Raw genomic sequence first — 27,903 nt, forward strand, 5'->3', positions numbered from 1 at the left:
TTTAATTTGCCAACACTCAACAGGAAGCCCACAGGAACTATCACTCTGCAAGCACCACACTGATATCTCAGAGACGCATAACTCTCTTTAATGATTTAAGTTTCTTTTCACCTCTTACACGCTCCAGGGCTACAAAGCCAGACCAGTTTGCATGAAGTAGGGGAATGGGTTGAAATCTCTGGAGACTAAGGTATGAAGGTCTTCTCTTCCTGGTGACAAGCTTAGCACTCAGCCTTGCCAGGAGCAGGAGGATCTAGGAGAGTCCCTGCTAGGAAAAAAAAAAAAAAAAAGCATATTAGCCCTGCTATTGATCTTAGGCCATGGGGTATAGATCTGGAGATACAAGCAGCCTTTAATCTAATAACAGAAAAATAATTTTGAAATTATGGAGACTGTACAAAATGGTGCAAGAAGCAGTTCAATCAAATAGACCCAACATGTAACATCTAAGTACAGAGAGCATCAGAGAACATCACCACGGGCAGGTGGGTCAACTTAGACCCCAAGAGCCGACGGGCCAAAAGGCAGAGGCCACTGAGAATTTGCCAAGAGATGCTGATTTTTTGTACAACAAAAATCCATTAAGGACACGGGGAAAGAGAAAGAGAGGAAGGAGGAGGGCAGCTCACTGGCAGGCACAAACATAATTACAGCTATTACATTTTTTTTCCTAAAGTAGTTACTTGTGGTGCCTCCAAACTAATGTGTTTTTATGTTGTAGCCTGTTGTGATTGGGGCAGGCTGCTTGACATTTGCAAGGTTCCATTGCTATTAAAAAGAATGATGTTATCAAGAGGAAAGCGAGGCGACAAAGCAAAATTAATTAACGCCACCATCTAACAAAGCAAAATAAATTAAACGATGGTTGACTTGCATTGTGTACTTCTAAACGGTTACTGAGGGAAAACCAAAGCTTTTTAACTCCCTCTGCTCCGAGCAGAGCACTGTGGCAGAGTGGGCTCCAGTGCAATCAAGACTCTCTGCTCCATGTTTGCACACAGGCAGGCAAAGGGGCAAGCCATTTATATCCGTCAATAATAAAACTGTTGCTTTTACCTTCTACGTAGAGGGCAGCAGATGAAACATGGTAGGGAATGTTTTCCTTAAACCGGTATTGCCTTCAAGCACACTTAAAAGAAATATTATTAGTTTTGCCACACATCGAACATAAATGAGGGCAATGCAGCCAATAAATTTTAAACCAATTGGAGTCCTTTATGTTTTCGGATTCCTTGGGTTCTGGGATCACAATGCTCTGTCACTTTGCACATGCCAGTGGACCACTAACAGCCAGAACAAGTTGCCCAAAGCTACCACAAAACAATAGTGGCTTCTGAGAAAAATCTTTGATGGCAAGGAAATGAATACTGTCGTAAGTCAGTCATGAATGGAAATGTATAGAGTGTGACCATAACTGTGCTATGTATGTAGAGGGACATGAGACATTTAAATATAAACCACTGCCCATGGGGCTTATAATCTGGTGGGAATGGTGAGATACGCCAGGAGCAACAAACAGAATAGTTAGTCATATATATATAAATACATGTCCAGAGCGAGACAGTTATATCGATGCACTTAGAGAGACACAAATAGTTATACTGCTAGATCTAATAAAGCATTCACGTTTTTGAAACAAACTCAGTTTTGCATTTCTAACATATTTTACATTTTTATTTTTTATTTTATTTTATTTATATATTTTTTTTATATTTTACATTTTTAAAGAGCACTTTATGTGATAGTATTTGATCACCACAATATGGCTGACTACAGGAATGATAGAATTAAGAATTGGGACGACCATTAGTATTGCCATTTTATGGAAGATTAGTCAGAGGCATAGTTGAGGTCAAGCTACCTATAGAATCACAAAAATAAGACTTGGTTATAATACTGCACAAACTGCTGATTTGTTATGAAATTTAAGTACCAATGAGAAGGAGTTTGCCCTGAGTTGAGAATGTCAGGTTATTTTGCAGAGAAGAGAGATGCTCGGAGAAGGAGACACAAGGTGCTCTAGTCAATGGACACAAGCAAATGTAAGGTCTTTCCTCGCCTTGGCGTTCCTCACTGGGGATCCTTCCTTAGAGAAACTGTACTGATCAGAGATTACCAACTGCTGCCTACAATAGACAAGGTTTTTAAACATTCCCACAGATATAACAGGTGTTTGTTTTTTTTATCAGTAATCAAATAGCTTTGATTACTTAATAGGTACCTATAAAATTCACAAAGACCAAATTTCCAAGTAAAAATGTACCTGTAAATATTAGCACGTTAGTAAGAATGAGCTTTTCTTAAAGTCCACACAAATAACTGCAAACTAGAGATCACCGATGTCCCCATTCCTCAGGAAATGTCAGTGCCAGCCCCTCATTATCCATTGTACTTATTGCCAAAATAACACTACCTTTTAGGGGAACTTATTTTCAAAGGCTATCATGCAAGGAAACAAGCTGTAGAGTTTCTATTGCCCCACTGGGAAATTTCTAGAGTTTATTTATAAAAGTAGACTTCTTATGCTTATTGCAATAACAGAAAAATAGACACATAATACCTCCAAGTATGTAGGTTTTTACCTCTCACCAGTAAATCAACTGTGGTCCAAAGAGAGTAAACAGGTATAAGGAGATACGAGTATCAATAGATTATCATCCCTAAATGGCACTCAGGAAGCTCAACACCTCTGACAGTGTATTTTAGGAGTTAAAATTTCAGAATAGGCCATGTTTCCCAGAAACTTGTTTTCTCAAGCCAAGATATGTATGTACTTTCCATCTTAAATTATCATCATGTACGTATATGTGTGTACATAAAATATAAAACACAAATAATGTCTGTATTTCTGTATTTGTTTAAATTGATTTGCCTTTGGGTCTCATCTTCTCTCCTTCTGGGAGAACGAGTCTGTGCTAAAAATACATAATGAAGCTGATTGACTCATTAAACATGTGGTTTAAGGAGATACGATGAATCTGAATACAATGATTTTTGTCAAGCCAGTCTCTCTATGTGGTATGGGGGTTAAAGTGAGAAGACAAATGTGACCTGGTTTTGACATTTTTAGCTCCTATTTTTAGTTCCAAGAATGCCTTGGTTGTATTACCTATAAAATGGAAATAGGGGCGCCTGGGTGGCACAGTTGGTTAGGGGTTTGACTCAGGTCAGGGTCTCAGTGTCATGAGATCAAGCCCCACATCAGGCTCCCTGCTCAATGTGGAGCCTGGTTAAATTTCTCTCTTTCTTTCTGCCCCGCCCACCTGTGCTCTCTGTCTCTAAAACAAATAAGTAAATCTTTAAGTAAAATAAAATGAAATGGAGATAGATATTCTAAAGAATTCCTTAGTAGTTTATACAATGGAATTTTTATTTTTTTTTTTTTTTTTTTTTTTGAATCAGTCTAACCAGAAGTGGGGCATCTTTTTTTTTTTTTTTTTTTATAAATTAATTTTTATTGGTGTTCAATTTACCAACATACAGAATAACACCCAGTGCTCATCCCGTCAAGTGTACCCCCCAGTGCCCGTCACCCATTCACCCCCACCCCCCACCCTCCTCCCCCTCCACCACCCCTAGTTCATTTCCCAGAGTTAGAAGTCTTTATGTTCTGTCTCCCTTTCTGATATTTCTCACACATTTCTTCTCCCTTCCCTTATATTCCCTTTCGCTATTATTCATATTCCCCAAATGAATGAGAACATACACCGTTTGTCCTTCTCCGGTTACTGTGGCCAAGTTCAAAAAGGGTGTTGCCTGAGTTCTCCTCTGGGATTTTGATGGAATCTTGTCTCACATTTAGATCTTTCATCTATTTTGAGTTTATCTTTGTGTATGGTGCAAGAGAGTGGTCCAGTTTCATTCTTCTGCATGTGGATGTCCAATTTTCCCAGCACCATTTATTGAAGAGACTGTCTTTCTTCTAGTGGATCGTCTTTCCTCCTTTATCGCATATTAGTTGAGCATAAAGTTCAGGGTCCACTTCTGGGTTCTCTGTTCTGTTCCATTGATCTATATGTCTGTTTTTGTGCCAGTACCACACTGCCTTGATGAACACAGCTTTGTAGTACAACCTGAAATCTGGCATTGCGATGCCCCCAGATATGGTTTTCTTTTTTTAAAATTCCCCTGGCTGTTTGGGGTCTTTTCTGATTCCACACAAATCTTAAAATAATTTGTTCTAAGTCTCTGAAGAAAGTCCATGGTATTTTGATAGGGATTGCATTATACGTGTAAATTGCCCTGGGTAACATTGACATTTTCACAATATTAATTCTGCCAATCCATGAGCATGGAATATTTTTCCATCTCTTTGTGTCTTCCTCAATTTCTTTCAGAAGTGTTCTGTAGTTTTTAGGGTATATTTTGAGAACCATTTGAATGGTAAATGGTTCTCCAACCTTTTATTTTCAGGTTGTAGGTGTCCTTCTGTCTAAAATGAGTCTCTTGTAGACAGCAAATAGATGGGTCCTGTTTTTTTATCCAGTCTGAAACTCTGCGCCTTTTGATGGGGTCATTAAGCCCATTCACGTTCAGAGTTACTTGAACTTCTTCTTAAAGGGGAGTTTTAAGAGTCCCCCTTAAAATTTCTTGCAGAGCTGGTTTGGAGGTCACATATTCTTTCAGTTCCTGCCTGTCTTGGAAGCTCTTTATCTCTCCTTCCATTTTGAATGAGAGCCTTGCTGGATAAAGTATTCTTGGTTGCATGTTCTTCTCATTTAGGACCCTGAATATATCCTGCCAGCCCTTTCTGGCCTGCCACGTCTCTGTGGAGAGGTCTGCTGTTACCCTAATATTCCTCCCCATGAAAGTCAGGGACTTCTTGTCTCTTGCTGCTTTAAGGATCTTCTCTTTATCTTTGGAATTTGCAAGCTTCACTATTAGATGTCGAGGTGTTGAACGGTTTTTATTGATTTTAGGGGGGGATCTCTCTATTTCCTGGATCTGAATGCCTGTTTCCCTTCCCAGATTGGGAAAGTTTTCAGCTAGGATTTGTTCAAATACATATTCTGGCCCTCTGTCCCTTTCGGCGCCCTCGGGAACCCCAATTAAACGTAGGTTTTTCTTCCTCAGGCTGTCGTTTATTTGCCTTAATCTGTCTTCATGGTCCTTCAATTGTTTATCTCTTTTTTCCTCAGTTTCCCTCTTTGCCATTAACTTGTCTTCTATGTCACTCACTCGTTCTTCCACCTCGTTAACCCTCGTCGTTAGGACTTCTAGTTTGGATTGCATCTCATTCAATTGATTTTTAATTTCTGCCTGATTGGATCTAAATTCTGCAGTCATGAAGTCTCGTGAGGCCTTAATGCTTTTTTCTAGAGCCACCAGTAGCTGTAGAATAGTGCTTCTGAATTGGCTTTCTGACATTGAAGTGTAATCCAGATTTTGTAACTCTGTGGGAGAGAGGGCTGTTTCTGATTCTTTCTTTTGAGTTGAGGTTTTCCTTCTAGTCATTTTGCTCAGTGCAGAGTGGCCAGAAACAAGTTGTATTGGAACACGGGGGAGTATCACTGGTCCCTCTAGCTGGTCTTCTGGGGGAGGGGCCTGTTGCGTTGATTTTCAGGTGTTAGCACTTGGGGGAGCTGCTCTGCCCCTGCCTGCTGCAGGGCTCTGCGGGGGTTGTTTACCCCGCCAGGCCCCAGGAGGAACAGCAGCAGTTGCTATGGCAACTCTGGAAGCCTGGATTCAGCCTCCGCAGGAACTATGGGGCTCGGGGCTCTCGGCTCTCCGTCCGCAGGGCCTGGAGGCTCCGGGGCGGGGCCGCTGATCTGCTCAGCTCGGGGCAGGAGCGTCCTCGCTGTCTCGGGCCCTCCCGGCCTCTGCCTGTCCCGGGGGAGGCCGGATCCTGGGCTGTGTCCCGGCGCCCTGTGCTCCGGGGCCTGCGCTGGTGGATTCGCGCTCCCGCCCCGCAGCCCCCTCCCTGGAGCCGCTCCCGAGCCCCTCCGAGCTGCTCCGGTCGCCGTGCGCGCTGCAGCCCTTAGGGAGCTCGGCGCACTCTCCTGCGCTCGCAGGTGTCTGTTAGTGTCCCCGGGAGCCCGAGGGCATCCCCGCTCTCCTGGGTCCTGCTCCAACTCCCTGCGAGCCCCTTTCCGCCCGCCCGGGAAGGTTGGTGCAGCTCCTGCTCCTCCGGGACGGGGCTCTCCTGTCCTGGGGACACTCGCCCCGGCCTCAGCCCGGCTCCTCGCGGGGCCCCTCCCCCTCGGAGGCCTTTTGTTCCTTTATTTCTTTTTCCCCGTCTTCCTACTTGATAGAAGCGTGAACTCCTCTCACTGTAGCATTCCAGCTGGTCTCTCTTTACATCTCAGGCCGAATTCGTAAATTTTCAGGATGGTTTGAAGGTTATCTAGGTAATTTGGTGGGGACAGGTGATTTGGGGACCCTGCTCTTCCGCCATCTTGCCCCTCCCCTACAATGGAATTTTTATTAAGCATCACAGGCAAGTGTAAAATACTGACAAAGCATTTGTCACTCTGATGCTGGTTATGTGTCTGATATTTTCATACCATCAAATGGAGGACAGTACATATTCGTCTGTATTTCATATTTATTTATATTTTTTGAGTTTGAGATATTATGTGATATCACAATGATTATGTAATTTCATAATTACATTTTGATTAGCCAAAGATTATGATCCACTGCTCTTATTTGAATGTAGAAGAAGTACTGTAAAGAGGCCAGTTGTGCTTGTGCTTAGCCCTGCTTTATCCCCAAACAAGTAGCTCAACATTCTCTTGTACATGAACTCATTCACATATACATGTACTGATACTTTCCTTCGGTGCATTGTATAATTATATTCATTCACTCATTCACTCACTCATGAATTCATTTAACAAGTTTTAATTGAGTGCCTATTACGAACTGTGACTTGCATGGTGTATTAGTGTCCTAGGGCTGCTAAAACAAATTACCACCAACATGGCACCTTAAGACAACAGAAATTCATTCTGTCACAGTTGTGGAGGCTGGAAATCCAAAATCAGGATGTCAGCAGGGCCATGCTCCCTCTAAGACTCTAAGTAGAAGCTTTCCCAGCCTTTTTCTTAGCTTCCGGTGGTGGCTGCAAATCCTTGGTGTGCTAGGTTTGTAGTTACATTTCTCCAGTATCTGCGTCTGTTGGTATGTGGCTTTATCAATTGTGTGACTTTATGTGGCATTCTGCTCTTACAGAGACACCAGTCATATTGGATTAGGGCCCATCCTAATCAAGTATAACTTCACTTACTTAATTACATTTACGAAAACCAGATCTGTTTTCCAAATAAGGTAACACTCAGAGATACTGGGGTTAAGACTTCAGCCTATTTTTGGGGAGGAGATATAATTCAACCCACTGTACAGGAGTATAAGATTGAGCTCTATATAGAACTAGTCTGTTTCCTTAGTTAATGAAATATGAGATATACAGATATACAAATATACAAAAAGATATTTTAAAATAACTATACATAAGTAATATCAATTGTAAGAAGTGCAACAAAAGACAAGCACATGTAAAAATGATTTTAAAAAATGATAAATAACAGCATTTAGTACTCATAGTACTCATAGCAAGGAAGAAGAATCTACTATTGTAGGATAGTTGGTCTAAGTCCGGCATCATATCAGGCAAGAGTAATCTATTATTGTAGGATCTGTCTGAAGTCCAGGATGTCTGGGTACAGAAAGATGAACTAGTTGATTACTCCAGGCTGCCTACCTCCTGCTGTCCTGTCCCCCGACCCCTAGATGGCACAGCTGGGGGGGGGGTGGGAGTTGTTGCTGGGTGGGTGTCCCACCGCCGGCCCACAGTGCTCAGTTGTAATTTTATTAAGCTGTAATATCTATTTTTGTTTTTTGTGTGTGCGCGCGCGTGTGTATGTGTGTAAATACATAAATAGCAAGTTTCATTTAAAAAAAAGTATTTTAGCTCAAGTATTCATTGATTTTTAAAGTAAAGTAGAACCAGGAATTTTACTATCACTAGGAAATAAAGATGCACAAGGCAGTAGTACAGTTTTAGAGGGTGGAGCTTTTGTAGAATTTATGCTAACGAGGAAACAGTGCTAATGGTAGAAATATTAAGTTTGAAATATTTCGAATGCCCTGCACTTACCCATTCTTCAAGGGTTGCTGATATTTGGAGACATCAGGAAAAAGACACATATTCTTGAAGATATTCTAAGTTCTGATTCGTGAGGATGAGGAAGTTTGATCCACAAGTGAAGTTTCTAAAGCTCTGAAGATGACGCCGGGGGTATTGTCCTCTAAGAATGAGTTACGCTCTCCATGTGGGGACTGTGATTTGAAGAGAGGTACAGAATCCGTTACAGCCAATTTGTATAGCCACAGGAGCCATTAAAAATGTTAAGGACCATATAAATTGAGAACATTTGTCCCAAGTTTGGGACTAGCAGCAGAGCAAACTCCTATCCAAAAGGACATTTGTGCTATCTCTGTGCTACTTTTCAAAGTAAGCATCAGTGCTGTGTTCTTGAAACCTAGATTGCTCAGGTGTGCTAGCACAATACTGCAAGTTTTCAATGATTCCCGCGTACGCGCTAGCTTTGTTCCTTATGAGTTACAGGTAAGACTGCTAACTGCAAATGAATCTATTTCTAAATGTACTCTATTGACTAGTTGAGAGTTAAATATGTTCACTCCTGGTTTCCTGCATCTCCCTTCCTGGAAAAATGCAAATTTGGCTTGCTGTAGGTCACCGTTACACTGCCGCTCACTGTTTGCTTGCTGTTTCCAGGAAAGAGCACAGGATATAATATAGGATAATGTATATTTGAGGACTGTAGGGCATGATACGTATTTCCATTAGCATCATCTTGGCCCTGTGCTTTCACATTAGTTTATTCTTCCATCGTCAGTAAAAATTAGACGAGGCCAGTATTACTCTGTCCTTAAAATTCTTCAATAAAATTTTTTAAAGATTTTATTTATTTATTTATTCATAAGAGACACAGAGACACAGGCAGAGAGAGAAGCAGACTCCACGCAGGGAGCCCGATGTGGGACTCGATCCTGGGTCTCCAAGATCACACCCTGGGCTGAAGGCAGAGCTAAATCGCTGAGCCACCCGGGCTGCCCTCAATAATTTAATATTAGCAATTCATCAATGCTTCTACGGAGAGCTTTCTTTCTAACTACACCCAAAGATATTTTGAAAACTCTCCAGGCTTGAAAATGCAGATAACACATGTGTCATTTATGATTGCCTCACTTAATTCAGCCCTACCTTATACTTCAATTTTTAGTTTGCTTTTTTAAAAAATTTTACTCTAAATTTTTTTTTTTTTTTACTCTTTGGGGAACTAATTATTATCAAAGCCTGTTTTTTTTTCTGTATAAACTATTTTCTAATCAGGGCATCTTTTGAATATGAAGAATGCTTATTCTCTATGAAAACTTCACTTAACAGGAAAATAAGGTTTCAAGCTTGGCTGAGACAAGTTTTCAATTTTTTGTTAATTGATTGATTTTGATAAGTCAGTTTGATTTATGGCTTAGGCCTATGTGTTTTGGAAGAGGATTCCTCCCCCTTTCAAAATACATGTGCACAGCTACCCTGTAGTGAGTTAGTGAAAAGTGTCCACTTATACACAGCAGAAAGGGGGTGTAATGAATCAGAAAGGGATGTGTTTTATGCAGTAAGCACTTTCCACACTCTTTCCTGCACTGCTACATTTATGCTGAAATGGTCCATTTATTTTAATCCTAAATAGGGTCCCTAGACAAGAGCTGAGAATGGAAGTGAAGTAAAAGGAAAAAGAAAAGGATTTCTATTTCAGAACAAACTTAATTCAGAACAAGGGGGAAAAAAACCACAACCCTTATTTAGTCCTTGGTAAAATTGAATTTTTATGGTACCTACTCTTTCCCACTATAGGAATTTGCTTTCAAAGCTTCTCCCCTACCCTCCAATCTTGATGGACTTGCAACGAAATAAATCATTGCCATTCTCTCATCACATGGAGGTTTCCATCACAGCTCTGTATCTTGGAAGAATGGAGGAAGGTCGAGTTAAAACCATGTTTGAGGTGCAGACCTTCAATTTGGGGTTCTAAAATGTGGGTGTCAGCAGCTCCTACAAAATGATCTTGTATTCACCCCAGTAGGCTCCATATGCGAGCCAAGAGGATGACCTTCCTACATCCCCTAAAACAGCCCAAATCACAGTCAGAAGAGGGAGACAGTTGAGACAGACATTGAGAATGTTAGCATTCTAAGCCACCAGCCCTCTCTGTACTCTCCAGGAAAGTTAAAAACAAATAAAACAAACAAACAACCTCACCCAATTAAGACAGGTAGATGGAGACAGAACACAGAGCAGATTCAGGACCTGGTTGTGCCTAATTGTCATGAGATGGACATACTTGTAGCAAAGTTATAGTAAGTTGCCTACAGCTACTCAGTGGTTAACTACTAAAATTTATTTGTTAGAGTTAATTTGGAAGTAAAGTAACTAATTCACTTACCTCTATGGCTGCATTTGTGCATGAAGTGGACTTCTGTCATTTTGGTCTTCCCAGCACATTAACTCATCCCAATCTTGAAAGAATCTTCATTGTGAGACTATTTGTGGAAGAAGTAATGCTTTCCTATGTAGATGAAAAATGAGGCCAAATGCTCCATCTCCTCATACTGAGAGTTAAGCTGCAGGCATGTGACCTAGAATAGAACACTTAGATGTTTCCAGAAAGAACTTTGAAACTAGAATTTGTGATATTAAGATGAAATGAGAGTTAGAATCCAATAATAGTATCAGCGTATAGCAGTAAAAGTGGCAGTACAGTTTTGAGTGGTGGTCGCTGTAATGTCCAGAAATAGTGCCTAAAAAAAAAAAAGTGCCAAGAGTAGCATCCTGACCAGGTTGCTTCTTTAGTATGACACTTTTGTTTCTACCACTAAGCCTTTTTTGTTGCCTGCTAGTTTTATAGGCCTTTCAATGATCTATATGAGCTACTAAGTAATGTCCTAACAAGTTAGTGTGACTAAGAGTGTGATCTTAGTATAGTCACATTCTGTTGCTAACACTCATAAAACCAGGGCATGAGTTGTAGAAAACAGAACCTCAGAAACATGTGAAAAGTAAGACATTGGTCATCTGTCCTAGCTGAGGCAAAGGGCAGTCAAAGTCTTCTCAATATTACAGGATAGTAATATGGAAGCCAGTGGTTCTCAATACATAACTTGGAATCAAATTGCCTACAGATGAAACTTTGAGACACCACATAGTGCAAAGAGTTGCAAAAAAGAAAGTCTAAGAGTTTAAGAACACAAGGTAAAGTGGCTGCTTAACAGCATTTGATAGCTTAAAGGGAGAAAAATAACAATTTCAAATCCTCATACTTCATGCAAATGCATAGTTTACCAAACTATTCTATATTTTGTGACTACATCCCTGATATTTCTAGTATCAAATTAAAGTTCTACTCTGTTGGTTGCTCAATCAAAATGACAGTTGAATTCCCACACTTAGCATTTCTCAGTAAAAATGAGGGCATTATGGGACATCTGGGTGGCTCAGTTAGTTGTCTGACTCTTGATTTCGGCCCAGATCATGATCTCAAGGTTGTGAGGTTGAGCCCTGTATTAGGGCTCTTAATCTTAAGTAGATGTTACTTAAGATTCTCTCTCTCACTCACCCTTTGCCCCGCCCCATCCCTCTCTCTCTCAAAAATATAAACATAAAATAAATAAATAAGTAATAAGGTCATTGATTAGGGATGAACAGAATGCCTAGAATTTGAAAAGCATCTTGAAACCCTAAACCTCATGAAAAGTATTTGCCTGAAAAAACGTCTCATATGATGATTCTCCACTGAAGAAGGAAGCCAGTGTTAATGGCCCAGATCCTTGAATATGTCCATATCTGTAATCAAAAAAATCCTAACATGCCCCAAGGAGCAAAAATGAGTAGGAGATATCCTATATATACATTCAATCATTCAATACGTTCAATTATTATTGGACTTGGGTGATTTAGATTATTGAAAATCTGTTTAATGGGTGTTGGAGCATATTCTAAATATGCTAGAAGAAACAAGTATAATCCTAAATCCAACATGACATTCTAGCTGGGGTAGGGTCTTGAGTATATACAATAGGTCCACTGTAAGCAATATTGTGATAGCTCCCTCTAAGCAAAGGCAAATTGCCAACAATGGGTTGGCATGATAAGGAAAGAGAGTTCACATACAAGAGATGCCATACAGTATTTGTCTTTCTTTTGACTTTCCTCACTTAGCAAAAAGCCCTCTAGGTTTAATCACATTGTTGTACATGGCAGGATTTTCTTATTTTTCCTGCGAAATAATATTCCATATTTATATAATATTAATTATATAGAAACATATAGTTAAATATATATCACATTTTCTTTATCCATTCATTCATTGGTTGACATCTAGGATCTTTCCATATACCTTAGCTATTCTGAATGCCACAGTGAACACGGGAGTGCAGATATAGGGGGAGACACAGGGCAAAGGTTACAACTTGCAGTTATAAGATGAATAAGTTTTGAGGATCTAATGTATAACATGATGACATATGCACATCTATCTATAGATTGCACACACACACATATATATAAATGTATAGTGACCACTGTATATAGTGATATATATATGTGTGTGTGTGTGTGTGTGTGTGTGTATAACATCTATAATGGAATACATATTACCTAGCCATAAAAAGAAGGAAATCTTGCCATTTACGACAACATGGATGGACTTAGAGGGCATTATGTCAAGTGAAGTAAGTCAGACAGAGATAGACAAACATCATATGATTTCATTTATATATGGAGCCTAAAGAATAAAATGAACAAGTAAAACAAACAGAAACAAACCCATAAATACAGGGAACAACTGGTGGTTGCCAGAGGGGAGGAGATGTAGGGGGATGGGCAAAGTAAGTGAGAGAGATGAAGGGGTACAAACTCCCAACTACAAAATAAATAAGTCACTGGAATGGAAAATACAGCATAGGGAATATAGTCAATAATATTATGCTTTGTATGGTGGCAGATGGTAACTAGACTTAACTCTGGTGAGACTTTCATAATTATATAATTGTCAAATCACTATGTTGTATACCTGAAACTAATATAATGTTGTATGTCAACCACACTTCAGTAAAAAAAAAAAAGAAAAACATTTAAAATATCTTATAGATTTTTTAAAAGATTTTATTTATTTATTCATGAGAGACACAGAGAGAGAGAGAGAGAGAGTGGCAGAGACACAGGCAAGGTGAAGCAGGCTCCATGCAGGGAGTCTGATGCAGGACTCAATCCCAGGACTCCGAGATCATGCACCGAGCCAAAGGCAGACACTCAACCACTGAGCCACCCAGGCGTCCCTCTTATAGTTAATAATACAGTATTGTATACTTAAAATTTGTTCAGAGTAGATCTTAAGCATTCAGAGACAGACACACATAGAAACACACACGCACACACACGCAAAGTTAATGTGAAGTGATAAATGTGTTAACTATCTTGCTAATCATATCAAAATACACATGTGTAGCAAATCATCACATTGTACACTTTAGATATATACTATTATATTTGCCAATTATTTCTCAATAAAACTAGAAAAGAAAAGGAAAAGAGAGTTCAATAATTTTGGAGAAGAAAAATGTGGAACTAGAAACTCATGCTACCTTCTTGCCACCACTCCCAAATAAGGAGAAATAAATCAAGGAGAAAGGCAGCATTTCTGAACAACATTTTAATGACAAACTTCTCTATGTCTTGTAATATTACCATTCATATGTGCATTTCCTAATTTTAATGGAGTGACAAGTGTCCAGAATGTCACATGCCAAATGGACATCCTTTAATCACTAAATGCAAAGTACGACTAATAGCCATGGACCAGGACTGATATGGGAATCAAAATGTCTGAAATGTCTTAGTTACAGTTTCTAACTTGAAAGCATTGTCTTATGTCAGTGGATTACTAAAGTTTCATGATTACTAAAGTCTCTAAATTTGGAAGAACTGAGAAAGTCAAATGAAAAGTTCTCTAAACAGATCATTCCTTGAGAGTGAATATCAGCACTTTTATCCTTCAGATTTTGCAAATCTATATTCCTACTCATGGAAAAATAGTACTGCATACTATTGACAATGGCAGAATATATACTTCATTTTATGAGACTGGACTCCAAGTTGAGAAGCAGCTTCCTCCCTACAGGGACTCTAAATGAGTCTTCGGTAGATCCCGTCACCATTCTACGGCCATCTACTTCTGGTTGATGATGTCGTAAGACCCTGAATTCCATGAGCATCATCCCATTGCTCCAGTTCTTTGACTATAAAGTGAGTTCCTGCCTGGAATTCTATATTTTATGGTTGTGTACAAGGTAGATACTCAGTAGGTTCATGGGTGATGTTGTTTACAGGTACACAACCTATATTTTATGATTGTGTACAAGGTAGGTGCTCAGTAGGTTCATCGGTGATGTTGTTACAGGGAAATGGGAGGGAATACAAATTTAAATCCACAAAAATCTATATTCTTGGAAGGACAAAGGAAAAGGGAATAGGATTAGATAAAATCAATGTGCTACTGATTACCCTGGAGGTGGGGTATCCAAGAAGGACCTTTGGCTCTGATATTGCTTGTTGCAGATTACACAGGGAGATAGAGTAATCATGTTGGTTAAGTTTACAATTTGTATCATTGAGCCCATATCTAGCCTCTGACAATGCCACCATGTCCCTTTGTTCATGATATAAACATTGAAATGGCTGGAGAAGGGAATTGACAAGACCATAAAGGATAGGCCCACATATTTATTTAAGTCCCTTTACTTTAGGGGATTTTTTAATACTAGCAGGAGATATCAATATTTTCAATTTTTGGACCCACTCTGAGAGGTCGACTCCCATAGCTTTACTTTTAGATCCTTGTTGTTAGTTTTTCAATTTTGTTCTAGAATACCAGGTGAGCTGACACGTTGTGTTTTGGCGACAGACAGACAGGCAGGCAGGCAGATAGAATACCAGGTGAAACCATCAGTTACTGTCAATGAACCAATGCAGAAGCTAATCCCCAAGTAATCTCTCTCTCTGCAGATAAAGTGACTGAGATGTAATCATTGACATTCTGTTCAATATATTTCCCTTCTCCACAATCATCTTGGGTCACTTCTGGATGTGGCTAAAATACTATAGAAGACATTTTGTACAGAGACAATACCACTGCCTGTCTGTTGAACTCAAAATATTTTGAGGCTCCCAGGAGGCTCCCCAGTAGGCCATCAGTTATTTAAGAGAGTGTAGAATTGTGATAGGAGTAGATGTTCTGGGACTGTGAACAACATGCATATGAAATTTCCTTGTGTCTTCCTGGCCAGCTCACTTCCAATACATATAAATCCCTTTGATTAATGACAGAATGGTTCTGGGAAGAAGTGAATTTGTGAACAAATCGAGTATATAACATCTAGGTCTTACTAGTCAACTCAGATTGCCTGGTTACTTGGTATCCCAAGATCAGTTGTTCAATCTCCAACAGGACCCAGTTAGTTGGATGTCAAAAGCTATTTAAAAAGAGAAAATAGTTATTTGTTGAAACAAACATAAATTTACTATAAAATTCTAGGGTCTTTTATGCCTATTCATCTATTTTTGTTGTTTGGATCCTATTTGACATAAGACAATGCTTCTATGTTAGAGTCTATAACTAAGACATTTCAGACATTTTAAACTCTTAAGCTGTGCAAAAGCTAAAGCATAATGCTAGTCATATTCTTGTCCTTTGTTATTGATACTGACTAGCAAGTAGAATAAGGATTTCTGTGCACAGTGCAAGGGACATGTAAATAGAATCCAGAGAAGCCTATAGGGTATTTCATCATACAGCTTTGCTCCTTGGCCAAAGATAATGGATCATTACAGTCCTCAAATTCACCCAATGGGTTCTCAACACTTAAGCTTTCATTTTCCATCTCCTGAATTTCCTGGGTTTCCTGGGGATTGCTCTTGTATCCATCATCCAGAAGGAAACAAGAGAAGCAAAATTTGGCAGAGGGAGAAAGTAAAGGGTGATGCATTTGCAACAGAAACCTCAGAAGATCCTGCAATATTATGCAGCACCCTGAGCTGTGATGACCCTTCAGAACCCTGAAATTCTCAAATTGTGGCAAAGGAATTAAACCTTTGTACACTCCCTGCACTGAATGATCATTAGAAGCAGACTACTCCTGGGGCACTTGGGTGGCTCAGATGGTTAAGTGTCCACCTTTGGCTCCGGTCATGATCTCCAGGTCCTGGAATTGAGCCTGCACCCTGAGTCAGGCTTTCTGCTTACTGGGGAGCCTGCTTCTCCCTCTCCCTCTGGTCCTCCCCACTGCTCATGCTCACTCTCTCTCAAATAAATAAATAAAATCTTAAAAAAAAAAAAAAAAGAAGCAGAGTATTCCCAGGAAGAGAGGATAACTTTGATTAAGAGGAGATAACTTCTCCCAGGAGAAGAAGATTAACAATTCTCTTCAGCTGAGAGTAATTCCCAGGGAGGGATGTGACTGAGACATCAGAAACCAACATTCCCAGGTCATTGATGAACGGATGTCTCAGTCCTGAAGGGGGCAACTAAGTAGCACACCATAGCATCTACTACATCCAGGTTCTACAGTCCCAGTACTATGGTGAGGAGATACTGGTTCTATGGCTGTGAGTGAGCTAAGTCCATTCCCACCCCCAATGAAACTCATAATGTTTTTCCTAAGAACTCCTCTTATTAGAATGATTCCATTCCACTCAAAAGGGCTCAAGTCTCCTAATGCTGAATGTTCGAGTGAGATTTCCTCAAGTAGCTCCTTTTTTACTTTCTGCAAGCTTCTGAAAACACTCAGACAAGGTAGTTTACATCAGTGGGAGGTCCTTAGAGATGGCCTCACCCAATCCCTTCACTTTCAGATGCTCAAAGACACAACACAACTTCCCCAAAGTCACATGTCTACTAAGCACTAGAATTGGAACCATAACGTTAGTTGAGTGTTCTATGTCTTCCCAGAAAATGATGCTGTGGTGCTAATGCATTAATATGTAACTCATTAAGTTCAGAGGTGTATGTCCTGTGTCCTCAACAAGGCTGCAAATGGAGATATTTCTTAAATTTTTTTATAGGAAAACGTGTAAAGCAATGGAAAAAATAGTGAAAGCTCATCTCCACTAAAAATTCCACTCAACCACCTTTATAGAGTTAAACATTAATACATTTTCCAGTTCTTTCACGCTGCACACTGGTGATTTTCTGGCTATAAGTTATAACAAAGTTTATCATTCAAATGGCCCCCTAAAGTGCAAGTTGTCTTAGAGGAATAAATAGTGTCTCATATGTCTGTTTTTTTTTTTTTTCTGGTAAAAGAAGAAAAAAAGAAAACTGAATAATATGAAAAAGAAACAGGAGGAAAAATTAAAAACACAAGTAGCAATGGTTTTAGCCCCAGTGGAAAACACACATTTATTGGGAAGAATTCTCAGCAGGAACAGTAGAAATCTTACATTTTCTAGTTCAATTACAACATCAGGATCTTAGATATTGGTAAGAGGCTTGTTTCCAAGAACTTTGATGCCAAATCAATACAGTCCTGAGTGATGCATTAAAAGTACTGCAGAAAATGTCCTACCATTATTAATAAATTGTTCTATAGCCTTCAATGTATTTTTTTCTTACACATTTAGTCATTGTTTAAATTACTGTTTTACTGAAACAAAATCATGAATGTTGGGGATTTAGGAAAAAGTAATGTTGCAATTTATAATCCAGACAGTCTGGCTGCTCAGTCTACAGATTTCTACAGAGGGATTACTTGAACCATCAATTTATGAAACACAATGGATTCTCCTAGTAAAATCTCACATCAGCAATTTGTTATTAAAATGCATCGTGTAGTTATTTGAACTCAAATTTGGGAACACCATCCAGATATAAGCTGAATGTGTTTATTTATTGCTTTTAATGGGGTTGCACTGTGTCAGGCAATACTCTCCTGTGTTAGATGCTGTTTGGCCTTTGCCAAAGGAGTGAATCTATTCTACTTAATACAGCACATTAGGAGGCATCCCTCAGCCTTCCCAAAACTCCTCGAGTCTCTCCTGATGTCAGCCATCTCTTTATTACAAAATGAGACTTTTCAGTCCATAATTAGAAATAAAGCTTAGAATCACATGCCTCTAAGATGGAAATGTATCGACGGGAACTTCTCATGGTATCTTGGAAGTAATGTGGAGAAAGGACCCAGAGCTACTACCCTGAACGTTGAGCGGAGACAAGTGCTTTGGTGTAATATTCTGTATATATAGTAGTAAGCACTGAATCAAATTATCTTGCAGAATTAAAGAGTAGATATAGACAGGTGTATCCATGTTGGTTGAAGGTCTGTATTTAGTAAGTATTGCTCGGAGGGAAGATGTTACTCTATGGGAACTCTAGTGATGTGCCACAGGAAATCTACATATATTTGGGCATCATAGTTCTGATTTCTGATAGGAGATGATTTGAAGGGATTCAGGATGGACTAGTTAGTCATTATTCTCTTCTAGCAGCCATTCACAAACAGATACTATGGATTTTACATTGTAACAGAAATTTGATCTTAAAATCATTGACAGGGAACCTGGTAATGTTATGGCTAGATTGGTTGGAGGAAATGGTTGGAGTATTAAAATGATTAGAGTATTAAATTGTCTTGCACAGAATCCACAAAGAAAAACAAAATATATTTGACTCTCCTTAGAAAAGTTTGATTAGAGCTGGTCTTAATTTCAGACAAATACACAAAGCCTAATTGAATCCCCTTTCCATTAACGCAGTCATTTTTCTTTAATTTACAAAGACTCTTGGAAAAATACCTTAGAAGCCACCTGTTTCAACGTGACATTTCATGGATGAGAAAAGAGAGGTTCAGACTTACCAACCGTCACACATCAGCCTAAGTGGGCACAGATACACTTATAATCTCATCTTGCATTAATTCATTCATCCCTAAAAAATCATCCACGTTGCCCACTTACAAGGTAGGCCTCTTTGTCAGCACTTAGCTAAGAGTAGATGAGTTAATTAGGAATTTATGTTTAAGGGTGCACTACTTAATCTTATACCTTGTATTTTATTGATACTTTATAAATGCATAATTATACAAATATTTTACATTTATATTATTTATACAAAGAACCAATGTTCTTATTTCTGTGGGTCAATTCTATTGGAGAAATGTGAGACTACTTACTGTCATTCCTGATGGAAGAGAAGCAAAAGAAAATGGGTTATCAAGGATCCCAAGTGGAGAAGAACTCTGCCATCTGACTTTATTCAGCCCCCTCCATACTTCCAGTTCCCTGTCAAAGTAATTCTCCAACTTGCTCATGCATCAGGAAGTTAGGAGGTACTATCATCTCCATTTTACAGACAGTAAACTGAGGCATTGAGCAGTAAAAGCATTTGCCTCTAGGGAGACTACACAGGCAAGGTCAGCAGAACACACTACTCGGAAACAGAAGGAAGTTGAAGTGCTTACTGGGACCATAGTGAGTCTAGACAAAAAGGTTTCCTGGCAAGGGTGATGTGACCTTAATAGAGACTTTCTGCCGGAAGTCTAAGAAAAGGAAATCTTCTGGCTTCAGAAAGGAGACATGGACCCGTAGTGGTTCTGAGAGTAATTCAATAGAAATGTTGTTTGGGGATAATATACTTTGAAGAAAATTTTATGAGTGAAAGAGATGCTTGCCTTTGGGTTACTAGCAATTTAACATGATGAGATTCCAGAACTGCAACTTTTAATAATGCTGGCGAATGCCAATTTTGTCACTTCATTTTTACCTTATTAATAGTAAATTATTTCTTATTCCAATCCAATTCATGGAACATCATTTGACAACTTCCATGTTCCAGGCCTATTTGATATCCTGGAAACTCAAAGTTGCAGAAATCTCAGGAAACCTCAGGCTAGGACAAATGTACCAGTCCAGACCCTCAGAATATGCCACAATGTTCCATTTATGTTTAAACCACTTATGTTTAGAATTCTGCAATTGGAAAAGAAAATAGAGCATGGGCGCATAGCAAAGTGCTACATAAGCATTAGAAAAATAGGAATGCTCCTACTAAGAATGTAAAAGAACAAGTCCTAAAAGCAATCTGGGGATGAATTGGCAAAAGTGAATGAAATCTTTCATGGGAAAAGAGGTTAGAGCAGAAGAGGCATCTTTGTGATGGGTCCTTCACATGAGCAGGGTCCTTCTATTCATGAGCAGGGTTTCAGGAGATCAAACTGGGCTCTCCCAGGAAGGCTACAGGCTACTGTTGCTGCTGTTATTCCAGATTGACACAAGCCCCTCTTTGGAAACACATACTCTTTGTGCATTTAAAAATTACCTTGCAATCGGCGGTACATTTACCCCTTTTGGGATGACAGGCAGAGTTTGCAAATCTCTTTTCCTTGTTGCTTAATCCCTGGATTTTACCTATACTCTGAATGCAAGTAATGCACATTAGTCAATTAATAGGCTGTTAAATGACAACAGTTCCGGGCAATTTAATTACTGTTGGTAAAATAAGAAATGAATGATTGCATGTCAGTAACCAATTCCAGTTCCTTTCCTTGGAACAGATTAACTTTGAGTCATGAGAGTTTCTCTGGAAAAATTGATTGTTTCTGTGAACACATTAGTTGCTGTTTTAGGCATTACAGAAACCTAAGTCCTGCAGTGGTTCTCATCTAGATGGGGTGTAGGAAAGTTATAAAAATATATTTATTTCCCAATAAAATAACAATAGTTATTTTCCAATAAATTAGAATTGTTGGCAAAGAAGTCAAGAATGAGTCCTTTGACTTCCTGTCCGATGCTGTGTCCCAAGGCCCTGTTGTCAATTCTAGACCATTCATACTTTGTTATTGAGTAAAATCTAGAGGATTATCAGATATCTAGAGACATATCAATATAAGGGTAAGTGCATTTTAAGTCCATTAAGCTCCAAATTACAATCTAAAACCTTTAGCTAGATCCATCAGCGTGATTCGACTCCAATATTTTTTTTTTTTATTTATGATAGTCACAGAGAGAGAGAGAGGTAGAGACACAGGCAGAGGGAGAAGCAGGCTCCATGCACCGGAAGCCCGATGTGGGATTCGATCCCGGGTCTCCAGGATCGCGCCCTGGGCCAAAGGCAGGCGCCAAACCGCTGCGCCACCCAGGGATCCCTCGACTCCAATATTTTTATGTGTTTGATTAGTATACCGTCTGTCTTCTCCACCCTAGTCCAAGTCTGATGGCAGCAGTGACTTTATCTGTTTGGTTCACTGCTTTTCAGAGAGATGAGTGTAATGCCTGGCCCGAAACAGATTCTCGATACATACCTATTGAATAAATTAGTTGAGTAGAAGAAAAATAACAAAACAAAACAGCTGAGGACAAGGTATCAGTAGATACTTTGACTTTAAAAACTGAGTGCATGTGGAATAGAGAAGAGTGAATATCTAAAAATAAAATACAGGAACAAAGATAAAATTATACACTGTAGTAGTGAAACAGAGAATGGGATTGGATTACACAGACTATCAATAAAAGACAAACTGGATCTAAAAAGTGCAAGACGTAAAACAGCTCAGCGAGAGCCAATGCAGCTGTCAATTTTCTACCCCTACTCACTCAAAGATTAGAAGAGTCATTGCTTGCATCTTGGTTGATCATCTTGGGTGATAAATGCATCTTAGCAGCAATTAGGTGTGTTAGTACCTCAGTCTACAGATGCTTTCCTTAGAGCAATTAGGAGTTTTGAAATACAGTCACCTTCTGCAGTCCTGTTACTAAATATTTATTGAAAAGCAAAGAAGATTTGCAGTTACACTTAGAAAGGATTATAGGGTTTATAGTTTACTGGGATCAAACTACAACACCCATTTTCAATGATTGGATCATCTTGCCTTACAATTAATTACCTTATTGTACCTGGAGGTAGGATTCTTGGATAAAGTGCCAACAGACGCAGATATATTCCCAGCTATTTTATTATCCTTTTCAAATAACATTAATTCTCTGAAAGATCCCTGCATACTAGGTATACTGCTGGAATACCACAGTATTCCAAAAAAAAAAAAAAAAAGGATGTGAGTCTTTTTTTTTTAAGTTTTTATTTAAATTCCAGTTAATTAACATACATAAAAATCCTAGAGGTGAACACTGGTAGCAACCTCTCCATAGTAACTTCTTTCTAGATAGAATATGTCTCCTGAGGCAAGGGAAACAAAAGCAAAAATAAACTACCAAGACTTCATCAAAATAGAAAGCATCTGGACAGCAAAGGAAGCAATCAACAAAACTCAAAGGCAACCTGCAGACTGCAAGAAGATATTTGCAAATGACATACCCTATAAAGGGTTAGTATCCAAAATATATAAAGAACTTATGACGCTCAACAGCCCAAAGATGAATAATCCAATTAAGCAATGGGTAGAAGACAGGAGCAGACATTTTCACAAAGAAGACATCAGATGGCCAACAGACACCGGAAAAGATGCTCCACATCCCTCATCATCATCAGGGAAATACAAGTTAAAACTACAATGAGAGGCTACCTCACAGGCAGACAGGAGTTACCTGAGTTGGATCACCGCAAGAGTCTTCTAATTGATCTCTAAGCCTGCAGCAAAATTCTCATCCAATGTGTCCTCCCTATTTCAGAGTGATCTTTCTAAAATGCAAAGCTGATCCTTGTTCCATTGCTTCAAATCTCTCCAGGATTTCTCATAATTTACAAAGAAAATCCAAAAGACCATCATAGTAGAGGAGTCCTGCCCAGCTCGGCTCTCCAGGTTCATGTCCTGCTCCTGCCATCTCTCTCCCCATACATCGCAATGGATGCTTCTCTGCATTTGTTAGTCACTGGCTGTGATACCTGTCCTCCTTCCTAACCAGGAAACCCTATGTTCGACTAGAAGAGCCTCGTTGTAGAAGGCATGGACTCTGAAGCTCGATGCCTGGGTTCAAACCCGAGCTTAGGGGCATAATAGTTGTGTAATTGGGGGCAAGTTATTGGAGCTTGGTTTTCTGCGTCTGTATTTCTCTTCATCTGTAAAATGAGGATAATAGTAGTGCCTTTCTTATGAAGTAAATTAAAACAGGTAAGAAATCCCAGACTCATAGTAGGAACTCAACAAATGGCGATAAGAATCCTCCTTCAAGTCCAAATCCATCATCATTGCCTGGAGGCTTTTCTGGTCTCCCCACGGTCCCTCTCTACCCTCTCTGCCTTCAGTAGCCTGCTGTCTCTGAGCTCTGAGTCACCTCTGCTGTTGCTGTGTGCATCACTCTCCACCGAAATCTTCTCCTTATAGATTTGTCTCCCCAAGATGGCATGATTGTGTATTTATATTGGTACTCAGAGAACCTAACCCAACATGCAACTGATCTAATATAGAAGGAACCCAGTAGGGGTGCCTGAGTGGCTCAGTCAGTTAAGCATCTGCCTTTGGCTCAGGTCATGATTCAAGGGTCCTGGAATCGAGACCCTGCATCTGGCTCCCTGCTCAGTGGGGAGTCTGCTTCTCCCTCTCCCTCTGCCTGCAGCTCCCCCCACTTGTGCTCTCTCTCTCTCTGTCAAATAAAGAAATGAAATCTTTTTTTAAAAATAAGGAACTCAATAAACACTTTGGTGGAAATGAACGGACAAATAACAACAAAAAGGTAAAGCCCACATGCTAAAGGGCAGGTCCTTGCAGTCTTGCTGACAGACAGCACATACCCTCGAGTCTCATGGCTGTGGAAGGGATCCAGGCTAAAGCCAGCTGTGATTATATAAGGTCTTCTCAGGTCAGAATGATTTCAGCAAAACCTCTAACTTTTTCGCTTGGCTTCATCAAAACTGATGAGGGAAGCCGGGTGGAGGACAGTCACAGGGACCCCCTGTTGGGTTTTAGGCACTTGCTCCTGTTGGGAGGGATCTCTAACTCTTCTTTGGGGCTATTTCCTCACATGTGGTAGCCTGCCTTCTTTAAGGGCCAGGTATAAGGTTGGCAACAGCGTGGATTAAGTGCTGAGTACACACCTGTCACTGGGCTTGATGCCATACACACCTTATTTCTTGACACTATGGAGTTAACCTTTCTTCCTGAATTCCAATCCATCCCAGCTTCACTGCTGAGTAATTCTGTTCCTGGGCGACTTACCTGGCCTATCAGTGCTGTTGATCTCCAGACATAAAATGCAGAGAATACTGATAATTATATCTATCTCATAGTACCAGTATAAGGAAAAAACCAAAGATTTATTTTATTTTATTTTTTTATTTTTTTTTATTTTATTTTATTTTATTTATTTTATTTTATTTTATTTTATTTTATTTATTTATTTTATTTTATTTTATTTTATTTTATTTTATTTTATTGTGTAAAGAACAGTGTCTACTGCTTAGAATGTGCTCAGAAAATGTTGGTTGTTATTACTAGAATTATCCCCACTTTACAGTTGAGGACACTGGACCTTAGAAAGGATAAATCACCTGCCCAAGATCACAAGGCTGACAGAGCTGACCACAAGGCCAGCCACTCTTTCTAATATTACTCACTCCCATCCTTCTGAGACAATGCTGAGACATTGTCTCCTGTGTGGTGTCCTGCTTGGTGAGGCACACAATGTGCATAAGCAAAAATCCCTGAAATCTGTCCATGCAATTTTTAGATATATTTAAATTTTTAAAATTTCCTCTTTATCTGCAATTTAAATTTAACAGACTGAGTGTCCCATATTTGTGTTTGTTAACTTCGGGCACCCTGCTAGGTGTGTGTGTGTGTGTGTGTGTGTGTGTGTGTGTGTGTATGTGTGTGTGTGTAGTCAGTTGGGCTATAAAAGATACAACTCTTAGGGAAAAAGAGTACCTTGTACCTTCTCATTGCTAGGACTCTGAGGGCCCAGCTTCAGTTAAGGGACAGAACATGAGGCAGCTAGCCTGTGTCTCCCTTCTTTTGTGAAATGCTCTGAGGTATCAGTGAGCATCTTTGGTGCTAAATGAGGCAACATGTCAGAAGACACTGAAGTAGACTGGCTGAAGATGATGAAGCACACCCATAAAATGAGAGAAGAGGGATCTGGTTTCTTGAGAGTGGCTCGCGAATCACCTCAGCTCAACATGTGTCAGATGGCTTCATTTCCTGTTGCGGGATATTGTAATCATGTTTACCTTTCCCCTTGACTTTAGAGAGTTCACATTCACACTTGCAAATTGAGAAGAATGTGGTAACCTGTTGGCCTGCCTATTAAAACAATTTTTCCTGGTGTCTGGGTCAGGGCTTGGTCAAGCGAAAAGTGATACCCTCCTCAAGAGATCTACACACTCCATCTCCTGAACATTCTCACACAAGATTCATTTCATTTCTCATAGGGAACTTGATATTTTCCCAGGCACCATACAAAGAATCCATACTGCTCTTATTGCAGAAGTTTCATCAAGAACTTTGGTTACACTGAGTAGAGATCCTGATAGCCCCTTCTCCTATTCCATAAACCCAGACCCAAGTAGATATGAGATGATGCTATTAGGTATGTCATACCCAGGGTGAAGGGTGGCATCCTTCAAAGCCTGAGCTTTGGCTTCAAAATAGGCTTGTGGGCTGATAAAACATGGTGTTCACTTCAGTGTTCTCTCTAACTTGCCACACTTTGTTCTCAGTTCAAGGATTCTGGCTCTTACTCTGAGCCTTGCTAGTAAGTACCCTGAGACGTTAACTCTTTAATCTCTTCACTCTACCTCTTTGCGTTACATGACTACTCTTAGGATTCCCATTTCTTGTAGGAGAGCCTCTAAGATTTATTCCACAGGGGTAGAATTCTGAGAGGTCAAGTTGCTTTGGTCCTCTGGCCACTTGACCTACCCTTCTCAGGGCAAAGACTCTGCTCTTGCAGGGATTAGGAGGGAAAACTCTCAAAGGGGAGAGGCTGACCATCAGAGCCATTCTAAATCTGGACTATATTACCATTAAAGAATATGGACTGACCGCTTGGGCTTCCTCCCCCTCCTGATCATCTGTTGTCTTTTTTGAGTCCAGATGGAAGCAATGTCCATTATTTACAAATATTTTGAGGTAAATTGAAGACCAATTATTGTTAACCTTTGTATTCTACTATCGCTAGTATATCTAGTCAAGTATTCTGAACAATTTCTTGGTCTACGTTTCTTGGTTTGAACAATTTCTTGGTTTAAATGGTTTCAATATTTTAAAATTTTGCTTTGAAAGAAATCAGACTTAAAATCTGAAGCATGTGGGTAAATATGCCATCAATTAATGAATAATGTTATGAAAGATGTTTATTTCTCTTATCCTGTCATCGCTTACATTCCAAATCCTCTACCTTAGCTTTCTTTAGTTCTTTACAAATTGGATATTCATATCAAAGCCTTTAAAAACTGCTTTTCTGGGAGCCTTTTCCTCTTCAATCTCTTGGCATGAAGATTTACCACTTATCTTTTGTGAAGAATGAGTTTCCAAGGACTTTATTTGGAAACACTGAGATTGTCTCTGGTTTCCTGAGTTTCTCCATATTCCATTCACAACTATTAGCCGAACCTTGAAGGCTTCTGAGACAATATCAGGCTACACAAAATAGATGGAGGCACCATTTGTTCAGCTGACATCTGCTGACCCAATCGTGGGCCATAATTTGTAGAGTAAAAAAAGCAGAGGGCACAGAGGCAAGGACAACAGAAAATTGCCCTTCTGTGACAAGGTAATGACCTTGCTTTTGTTGTGGTATTTGGGTTGCTGCTGCCATGGTGAATTGAAGAAAATGAAGAGGATGGTGTCAGGCAAAGAAAAGTAGAATAAGTTTGACTTGAAAAAGTGGGGAAAATGTGCCTGAGATATACTTTTCTAAATGCTTAAATACAGAGTCTCTTAAAGTCATTTCATAAAGCAGAGTTGATTATTTCAGTCTCCAGCTTATAAAGATTTCTATTAGGTCTCTGTTTTTAGTAGAAGAAAGTCCAAACACTTGCATGGCCAGTAAAGCACTTCAAAGTCTCGCCTCAGGTTCCTTCTACAGATGTATCTCTTTCAGCAACTCCCTGTTCTCCCACGTTCCACTGGGCATTTCCTTTTCACAGAGAGGTTGCCACTTCCCAGCTAAGCCTTGGTTGCCACCCTCCTCCTCTTCTTCTTCTTCTTTTTTTACATTTAAACATGTTATTTCATTTTTTAAAAGTTTTTTATTTATACTATATGATATTATATGCATATAATATCAGTGTTAAACCATCTCTTTTCTGTTGCCTTCCTCGGTAATAGACATTACTGTGGGCTATATCAATCTGTTTTCATATCCGTTGCCCCTTGTAGGCTCTCTTAACAACATGAACTGAGTGTTTTCAACAGCATCCAACACCAAAGAAAATTCCACCATCAATACAACTAAGAAACTTATCATCACACCCATCCCTGACAGTTTTTAAATGTGGATTCTGATACCTACAATAGTTTTTTTTTTTTTCCTGGAAAAATTGACAATCAACACCAAAGAACATGTGTCAAAACAGAGCTTTGTACCTATTAATTTACTCATTCTACAGATACGTATTGAACGTCAACAGTACATCATGCCCAATTTCAACCTGAAATAGTCAAAGTAATTTTTAACACTTCAGTTCTTTTCATTTGGATATTCAGATACATGCACCCCAGGGACGGTTCTTGTTCCTAGAGAGAAGCAACCCCTCCCATTCAAGAGGATCATCTTGTTCTTGAAGACAATGTGAAAGCCCAGCACCATGACTGCAGTGTCACACAAATACTGGTGCAAACAGGCAGGAAGCTGAATTGTAGACAGCATGTTCCTGCTGCTACATCAATCCAAGACCCTAACATGATTCGTCACAGAAGTATAAAAATACATGTCACCAA

Source organism: Nyctereutes procyonoides, unplaced genomic scaffold, assembly GCF_905146905.1.
Source record: "Nyctereutes procyonoides isolate TBG_1078 unplaced genomic scaffold, NYPRO_anot_genome, whole genome shotgun sequence".
In the NCBI taxonomy this organism is placed as follows: domain Eukaryota; kingdom Metazoa; phylum Chordata; class Mammalia; order Carnivora; family Canidae; genus Nyctereutes; species Nyctereutes procyonoides.